We start from the raw sequence: 8,855 nt of genomic DNA, 5'->3' as shown, positions 1-8,855 counted from the left end.
TATATATATATATATATATGTACGTGTGTTCGTAGTCTTCTACCCTGTCGTAGGGCCGATCAAAGCCTAGTGAGTAGATTTGGTAGATGGAAACTGAAAGAAGACTTCCATATTTATGTTTGTATTGTGAGTGTATGTGCCTATATGTGTGTTTATAAGCCTACATGTATGTTATATGTTCATTGGGATGTACACATACATGCATTATGTTAACGATATTTTCAACCGAGACGTTACAACCCTATCTGATTCTTCAAGAGCTTCCGTTTTGTGTATGTACATATAATTGCTAGATTGTTGACATTTATCAATGTTTTCTTCCTCTGCGTTGATACGCCATTTTCTATCATAAATAAAACTGTCGGCATTTTTGGCGATACGAGTATGTTAGTAATAATAATATTGAACGTCAGTGGCACGTGAGTTCTAAATGGTAAAATTTAAAGAAGACTTACAGAGTTCAGTAAAGTTTTTTTAATTTAGAATCAAATGTGATGAAAAGACAGATTTGAAGTTTCGTCTCAATAAATTTCTCAATAAAGTTACTCTACACAAACAACTTATAGCCGAGTATCTTTCCTCAAATAATGAAAACTACTTGCTTGAACAGACAACAGAAACAAACTTCACAAGTAACATCCAGTAATTAGGTGATGCTTATTAGACAGTCTGAGTTGCTGTCTTCTTAACTTAGGTGTCTGAAGCATATAAAAAGAAAAGAAAAGAAAAAAATTGGCTGGTAAAATCGATTAAAAGACTAATCTGTCTAAACGATTTAACCACTTAACTTTTAATACTCCGTTAATGTGTCCGGAGTTCCGTTAGTCTGGTATTCTAAACGCTTAAAATAACGCAAAACATACGTCATTAAATTACAGATAATCTGGTACGTTAAAAATAAAGCATAACAATTGCGAAAATAAGAATTTGTAGAAAGTGGTATGTAAATAGTAATTCTAGGTTTCTAGCTTCTCTTTTATTATTACTTATCAAAATGAGGGTACGCTAACTTTTCTTGTATTATTCCATCCCACGCTATATAAAAAAAAAAGATATTGCTGAATTTGTGTCTAGATCAGGCGGTGAACTGGCAGAATTGTTAACACGTCGGACAAAATCATAAAAGGCATTTCTTCCGGCTATTTGCGTTCTGACTTCAAATCCTGCTGGAATTGACTTTGCTTTTCATCCTTTAGGGTTCGATAAATTAAGTACCAGTTGAGCACTGGAATCGATGAAATCGACTAACTTCCAGCCGCAAAATTTCAGGCCTTTTGCTTATAGTATACAGGATTATTTAGAGCGTCAGGCAGTGAGATGGTAGACTCGTTTGAGTGTCAGGAAACCAATGTTCTAAGTTCTGATTCATTATATTATGGGTTCAAATCCTGCAGAAATGAACTTTACCATATTTTTTCCTTTAAAGGTCGATAAAATTAGTACCAGTCGAGTACTGGAATCGATGCTATCGACTGATACCTTTACTTCAAAACTGCTAGCCTTGTTCCAAAATAAGAAACAGTTTTTTAGAGCGTCGAATAAAAAACCTTGAGCTACTTTTTTTCTGCTTCTTTACATCCTGATGTCAAATCCTGCTACGGTTAACTTTACCGGAGTCGACAAAATAAAGCACGAGTCGAGTACCGGAGTCGATGACATCGACTAAACCCTTCATTTGAAGATTGCTGCCCTTGTGCCAAAATTAGAAACAATTAGTTAAATGGTGATGGATCGTTAGAGAATCGAACAAAATTCCGTGAAGTTTTTGTTCCGTTTCTTTATATTCTGAGTTCAAATCCTGCTGAGGACAGCTTTGCTTCGGGAGTCAGCAAAAATCGATTTAATTGACTACCCATCCTCCCTAAAACTTCAGGTCTTTGTTTGGTCCAAGTTAAAAACAATTATTATTTATCAATATAAGGACAGTTAATTCCATTTCTATTTTAAGTTCAGAGCTCAGTCCCACCTAGGTTGACTTTTCCTTTTACCCATAAGTGGTAACTAGACTACTTGACTGGTAGTATATTCCTTTCCCCCAAAATAGGTGGCCTTAGTATCATGAAATGTGAGCTAAAGGAAATAATTCAAGTGAGCTAATGGTATGAATTTAGATAATTCAGGTAGGCCGTAATGTTCTAAAAGATGTACGCAAGAAAAATTTAAAGAATTGAAATTTGCTACTTAGTTGGAAAAATGAATCCAAAACCTACTCCTTCTTGTAAAAGAAGAAGAAAAAGAACCTCAGGTGAACTCTGATTTGGTAGACCAGAGTTTCAGAACCAGTTTCAGCTGCTGTTTATATTTTTTCACAAAACTCTACCTTTTCTACTGAGAATCACGGCAGTCCATCGAGGTAGGTACCAAATTCCATCGCCAGCTGCCCCCCCCCCTGCCTCCCTCCACTGTCCCCATATAGCTAGGCTAAATGATACTGGAAACCGGAATTGAATAGAAAACGTTCACTATGATTCATCAAGGAACCAGAAACAAAAGAAATAGATGTAGCATACAGATACAATCCTATATTTGCAAAAGATTATACTGCACACACACAGAGATGTGCCTAGTGGTATGGTAGAAGTATCCCTTAAACTGTTGAAAACATAATAGTGATGGTGATGATAACGAATCACACTTAAATGAAGTAGTATCTAGTTAAATATCAACATGCATTAACATTGATGAAATAGCGTTTGTTTGTTTTTTAATAAGAAAACTGCTAATGGATATCTGTATCATGTTATTTGAATTGCGTTACTCTTTGCCTAATAAAAGTTATGCATTGCAAATGTTCGCACTAATCATTGCGTAGAAATGCATTAACAGGGCACAAAACAGATCAACATCACAAATTCTTTTCATAAATGCATACTTTGAAATTAATTCATAAAGCAGATGCAGAATTCTCATCACTTAAAATAAATAAACTGATGCTCGATAAAAATTGTGACAATCTAAATAAACGGCTGGACTTAAGCCCTCTAGTTCTGTAAATATAGATGAAATAATATAAAGGAACTCAAAAAGAATACATTTTCGTATTACCTTCATATTTCACGCTTTTGTTATAACCACGAGAAGGCGATGCTGACAGAATCGTTAGCCCGTCGTTGTATAGTTAGCCTTTGTGACCATGGTGCGAGAGAAGAAGGTTAGTGTGTTTGAGACTGCTGTTGTTACTATTGTTATTATTACAGTTGAAGCGACTCGCGCGGGTTGTTGTTATTTGCTGTAATTGTTTTTGCTCTTTTTCTCCCCAATGTGGGTGAGGAAAAGCGTAGCATGGAAAGCTACGCAAAAACTGTTACGGCAAAGGCAGCTACGCCGCTAGAAGCAAGGAACGTAAAGGTTAACAGAGAAGAAATCGAGAAAAGTGAACAGTTTGTGAAGAAGGAGGGAGACACCATTAAGCTGGTCCTCCCACCCATACAGGAATCATTGAATGAGAAGAGCGAGAAAACGATGGTGTACCATACGCAAGCGGTCGCAACAAACAAAATAGAAAAGCTATCAGAAGACGTGGAGGAATGCTTAGGCGATATTATGAAGAAGGCGACATTTGTCAACAGAGGGACGAGATATGGCACAGTGGAAGTGAGGTTTGCCACCAAAGAAAAGGCGGCTTCACACTCCACTGCTGTCCTGAGGTCCGACAAGGTGGCGCTGCTACCTACGTATAAGGGAAGGCGCCATGTCCGGTTCAGAATAGCAAGAGTGCCACCTGAAACTCAAACAGAGTGGTTGCTGGCAGCTATTCTAAATTAACTATTGTGTAACTTCAAAAATAAATAGGAGCGAATAAAGAGAAACTAATATAAAATTCTATAAAATATGAACAAAACGAAAATTGTTTTCTGCTTCCAGAAAAATATAAAACAGGGCCACGGTAACAACAGAAATTAAGAGGAGAGTAGAGAAACACAAGAGGAAACTACTTTTTAAAACAAATGAAAAATCAAATTGAAATCAGCATTACAAAATGTCATGGTAAAACACAGCTCCTACATAACCAACATCCAATGCGACCGAACAGAGGGGAATGGGTACAAAAAATCTCAAAGGTGGCTAAAAAATACAGAACTCAGCCTGTCTCTGCCTCTATCCAAGCGATACCTGCTATTCATCCATCTTTCATAAAATTTACTGGAGGTCAGAACTTCTTTTATCAACCTTACCTTCCACTTCAAGAGGCACTGAAAGAATACCAAGAAACATTCCTTTAAGCGGAAAATATTTTACTTTAAAACTTTCATTTTCGTTCACTACGCAACCATATTCACAAGACACACAATCTGTAGAACAAAATTACCATATTCACTTAACACAAATACACCAGACACTTCCTGATATTTTTTGTTAAAGATAAAGAAAGACATTGAGAGAGGGTTTACTTCGTACTTGATGAATAACTATATTCGTCAATTACAATGCAGCAAGTATTCATAGCAGACTAGCAACAGAGGTGATTTAGAGTTGGTGAGAGTGTGCATGACCGTTTTATGCATCCCACTGCATATGGAGTATATTCTGCTATTCGCATTACCATATCTGTACAGCTTGTTCCGAACGTATAGTACTCCTCGATACCACAGTTATGACAAGTAATTCTGGAAGTTGTTCATAGTTACCTTCAAAGTACTCCGGAAGTGTATGCTTTTTTTTTTTTGCTTTTTTTTGCTTGTTTGTTTCGCTAATCATTTTTAGAATGCAACGATCATGTCATCACAGTCTGCTTTATCCATTCGGTACAGCATTAAGTGTCTGACGCTACATCAGATTCCAAACTCCTATCGCCGGTCTACATCTTACCCATGACTGTAATTCTGTCAACGATAAGAGCTGAGAGATAACTTTCTTTTGCAAAATGGATTCTATACTAGAAAATTTAAAGATTCTTCTGAGTATCTTGCTGATGACCCAGCTTCAGCACGAGACTGTGTATCAGCGAGATCTCACGAAGTGAGTGCTGATACCAGATAAACCCTTTGAAAAAACGTTACTAGAACTTTTGATAAAAAGTGGAATCACTGACATTTGGTGTAATACTTCTTGTGACATGGACTCGCTGTGATGCTTACAGCATATCATCAGTAATGTATGCATTGGCAGCCACCTATAGCTCAGATTTATTATTGGTTTTTCACCGCATTCCATCTCTTCAGTTGAAATTTACGCCGGAGGTAGACATTAAAGTCCACTTTTTCCAGTCAATTGCTTATCAAAATATATCGGATTATGCTACAGAAAACTACACACATCTACTCCTTTCACTCAGACCCATCAAGCAGCTTTCACACCCGTGTTTCAACTGCATGTAGAAACCGGGCCATGGTTCAAAACGGCAGCAGCAACAGTAGCAGTAAGATCATCATCGTTATCATCATCATCACAACAACAACTATTACTACTACTACTACCATCATCACCACTGCTACCGTTTGTGAACGAAGCGCTAAACTAAAAGAATAAGTTCTAAAAAATTAACATCCATGCTGATCGTTGGGTTTCGCGTCTAAGAAATGGTCATTGATTATTCCCACTGCCATCGCATCAGATACATCAGAAAGGGCACTGAATTCGATGCCTTTTCTAACAACATCCTTTAAACTGACAACTAGCTCCCCTTCAGTTTGCTGTTCTTTGCTGCTTCAGCCTTACTAAAACAGACGAATTCTGCTTTAATTTGTTTTCTTTAATACGAATCCCCATTTACTGCTTATGATTGCCTAACGTTGTGTTGGATAGGAAGTATCGAAAAAAATTGATGCACCTCTTCTTTGGCTTGTTTAAAAGCTCAAGAGGATTTTAAACTATGGTTTGAGAACTTGAGTGACGTGATCTACCCATGTACCTAGGGATGGAAGATTGGTGCCAACAAAAACTGTCAAATTTTCCCAGTTAACTTTTTGCTTAATTTGCTTTTTTTTCTGAAAGTAGGTTTTTAAATATCCTTTGTCCCTGAACTTGAACCATCTGGATTTTCTACTCACTACCACCAATCTCAAACTATTTACCCTTGGGTCTTTACCTGGAGAATACATGGAATGGCTCAGTATTTCTCTGACATCACCATCACCACGGAATACACGTTTATTTAAAGTTAACGTTTGTATTTATCCATGATTTATACTAAAGGTTATTGTGGGATATATCCTAAGATTTTAGCTTTCACTGCATTCGTGTACAAGATGTATACTGAATATGAGAAGCCTTTATGATGTATACTGAATGTATTCAGCAAATTCAATTAATTTAATTAATTTACAAACTCAGTGACGATTAAAATCATTATGAAAAAAAAGGCGGCGAGTAGACAGAATCGTAAGCACGCCGGGCAAAATGTTTAGCGGCATTTCGTCCACCTTTACGCTCTGAGTTCAAATTCCGCCGAGGTCGACTTTGCCTTTCATCCTTTCAGGGTCGATAAAATAAGTACCAGTTGAGCAGTGAGGTCGATGTAATCCACTAGCCCCTCACCCGAAACTGTTGCTGGCCTTGTGCCAAATTCTGAAAAACACTATTTAGTATGAAAAACAAACACTGTAGGCATGTCGGTAATTTATCCATTTCTATGTAACAAAACTCATGCAACAAGGCATCAACAGACCGAGAATTGATTTCTATTAATATTACTGTTTCCCGCTTTCAAACAATCGCTTTGTTTACAAAAGGGACACAAGTTTGTATATCCATCGGATAATCGTGCTGCATAAGCATTAATGTTTTTCATTTTGTTTATGATTAAATAACACATCAACTAAGCTGCAAGAAAGAGTTTTCATCATATGGTTAATGTCTGGTGTTATTTTATAATTTTCTCATAATCTTCTTCAGGCGAATCTACGTGTGTCATCATGTGGGGAGAGATCCAAAAGTAACAAGAAGCTTTGTTTTTGCATTTCTTCTGTTATGTGAAGTATTACCGAATATTTTGAATGTTTTTCTTCCATTAAATTTGGATCAAACTGCCTGCATGAAGCGACAGCATCTGGAAATACACTTTGCTTTCAGATTCCACATTTTGCTACCGTTGCCATTCTGCTCACCATTCAGTATAGTATTATTATCCGCCTTTAATATAATTGTGTTAATTTTAAAATTATTAAAAACATTAAAAATAAAAATATTTAAAATATTTCCCTCCTCCGGAGTAAGATGGTTACTACCATTAACGGAATCACCTCTCGCCGCCTCCACAGTAACCACATCGTAAAACATTTTGCACAAAACGGAAGCAAAATAACAAATATTTCCATCCCTAAGGGTAGAAATAATTCAATAAATTCATTTAACATTCTTCTGTCGTATATTGACAAATGAAAAGCAAAACTATAATAATAATAATAATGGTTTCAAATTTTGCCACGAGGGCAGCAATTTGGGGGAAGGGATTAAGTCGATTACATCGACCCCAGTTTACCTCTGGTACTTAATTTATCAACCTCGAAAGGATGAAAGGCAAAATTGTCCTTCGCGGAATTTGAACTCAGAACGTAACGACCTGCGAAATACCGCTAAGCATTTCGCTCGGCGTACTAACGATTCCGCCAGCTCACCGCCTTTCTGTCAGGTCATTAAGAATGAAATATCCGATTTTCTTATGCACCAAGTTTGATAGTCGTTAATTCTAATGTTTTATCCTGACAATTTTTTGTTTTACAATATTGAAGAGTCACATCATCACTTTTCGAAATGCAATTCATGGTGTCTCATTATATCGTGAGCTTTCTCTTGTAAATCAGTTTTTGTGAACCCTTGGATAGATCAAAAATTCGTGTTGTTTATGAATATAGTTCCGTCGTGAAACCAATGTATCCTACACGACTCGAAACATCAATGAGGTGTTTGGTGAAGATGTGGCGAATGAGTGCACTGTACGCCGATGTTTTGAGAAATTCTGGTCTGGTGACTTTACTCTTGAAAATCAGCCTCGTGGTAGACCTGAGACCAAGGTAGATAATGATGAACTGGAAACTGCACTGGAAGCGGATACATCTCAAACTACGTGTGAGCTAGCAAGGTTTGATGTTTCGATTCCAACTGTATTGGACCATCTGAAACAAATCGGCAAGGTAAAGAAGCTGGACAAGTGGATACCACACGAACTGAACTAACATCAAATGACACGTCGTCTTGAAACTTGCTGTTCTTTGCTGTCACTGCATAAAAGCGAGTTACTTTTGTATCGTATTGTTATGTGTGATGAAAAATTGATTTTTTTCAAGAATAGCAAGCGTTCTGCACGGTGATTGGAGAGAGACGAGGTGCCAAATCACAATCCAAAAAAGAATATTCACCAATAAAGGCGCTGGTGTCATACACTACAGCTTCAGGAGGCCTGGTAAGTCAATTACAGCGGATGTGTACATTCACTAGCTGGATGAAACGATGAGTGAACTTGCAATTAAACAACCGAGATTGGTCAATAGAGACAGGCCAAATTCTCTTGCACGACAATGCTCGACCACATGTTGTACTAAGAATGCTACTCAAGTTACAGGAACTGAACTTGGAAGTACTCTGTCATACACCATAATGAATAGACCTTGCACCAACTGACTATCACGTTTTCCAGGCATTAGACAACTTTTTGCAAGAAAAAAGCTTCAAATCTGAAGATGCAAAAACAGCCTTTCGTGATTTCATCACCTCCTGCTCTCCAGAATTCTTCGCTGCCAGCATAAATAAGCTGCTGATAAAATAACAAAATTGTGTTGATAATTTAGGTACATACTTTGATTAACTGCACTGCTTTTCTTTTTTTTTTCTTTTTTTATTTTTTTGAGATAAAGTAAAATAAACTTTCAGTTCAAAATCGGATATTTCATTCTTAATGACCTGATATATGATGATAA

This window comes from Octopus bimaculoides, chromosome 1 (genome assembly GCF_001194135.2).
Source record: "Octopus bimaculoides isolate UCB-OBI-ISO-001 chromosome 1, ASM119413v2, whole genome shotgun sequence".
NCBI lineage: Eukaryota > Metazoa > Mollusca > Cephalopoda > Octopoda > Octopodidae > Octopus > Octopus bimaculoides.
This window is presented reverse-complemented; position numbering follows the sequence as displayed.